Below are 1,392 nucleotides of genomic sequence, written 5' to 3' on the forward strand. Positions count from 1 at the left end.
TGGGACATAGAGATTTGGGCAAGTAGGAAAAGAGTGGTGGTAGTAATAATGGGGCGTGGGCGTTAGGGGGTCTGGCCTGTGGGTGTGTGTGCATGTGGTTAAGAGCCTTTGCAATTAGGCGATATGTTTTAGAGAGAGAAACCGAGAAAAAGAGAGAGGAGAGAGAGAGAGGTGGCGCTATGTGCGCTGGACGTTTGTACTCAATTTCTTCGAGTGGCGTGCGCCACTCTTCGCTCTTCTTCACACAGACACCCGCCTCCTGGTGAGGAGAGAGAGAGAGTTGAATACTTGAATTTGTGGAATGGAAGAGAGAAAAGCAAAGACCGAAAAGAAAAGGTCTAATTGAGACGCTAGTGAATTGCCCTGAGTGAAAACAAAATTTAGTCTGTTTAGTTTGTTAATTTGAGTTAAGATGTGATTTTATGTGAATATTTTTTACTGTAATAAAAAAATTAGATGTAACTGTTTCTGAGAACTTTTTACTATAGTAAAATTTGAATTCTAAACTCGAATCGGTGAAATAAATGAGACCCTAGTGTTACGTTTAGAATAAGAATTCGTGGTTCGTTATAATATTTTTTCTTATAAAAAATACACATAAATTAAGAATAATCTTAAATTATAATTTTAAAGAGATTGCTCCTAGTTCCCCCGTTTATAAACACTTTATATAAAAGAGAAGAAACCCTGCTGGATTCTTACTTCTAACCAATGACAAGTTGAGCCTGAAAATTATTTTTTCTCTTTTTATGATTAAAAAAAAAGAGAAAAATAAATTATTGGTGCTCTTTGTCTATAATAAAAATTTTGAACGAAAAAAGTAAAATCCAATTCTAATTCAACTATGCGCTCAATAAAGAAATATCGTTTGTGTATGAATTTATTTTTTCTTTTATTATTTCAGGAGTTATGTGGTAGATACAAATTTTGAAGATCACGTTACATTTAAATTAATTTAAAAACTTTAATGGAAATATTATGGCTCAACGACTATTTTCCGTCATTTGAGCTTTTTCATTTTACCGTCCCGTGAAGTTTTCTTATGGTTCAAACGTGTCTGAGCACTTTTTCTCAAGTACGTGCTAGTAGTATCTAATGTTCCGTCTTGTATTAGTTACATGAAATTTATGCAAAATTCCGAATAGCATAGATGACAGAAATAAACATGTTTGGAAATAATAATGCCACTGCTCTTCGGTCTCTCATTCCTGATTTCCTGTCGTCCAAACATTACATAAACATTGAACTAATTAGAAGGCAACTTTTATACGGTGGGCGTTTGATTAAATTTTTAAAGGTTAGATATGTACAGATTTGTGTTAAAAATTTATAATGTGTCACACATAATGTCCTTTCTACAAATTTAACTGTGAAAAAAAATAATTCAACGGT

Source organism: Morus notabilis, unplaced genomic scaffold, assembly GCF_000414095.1.
Source record: "Morus notabilis unplaced genomic scaffold, ASM41409v2 Scaffold449, whole genome shotgun sequence".
NCBI lineage: Eukaryota > Viridiplantae > Streptophyta > Magnoliopsida > Rosales > Moraceae > Morus > Morus notabilis.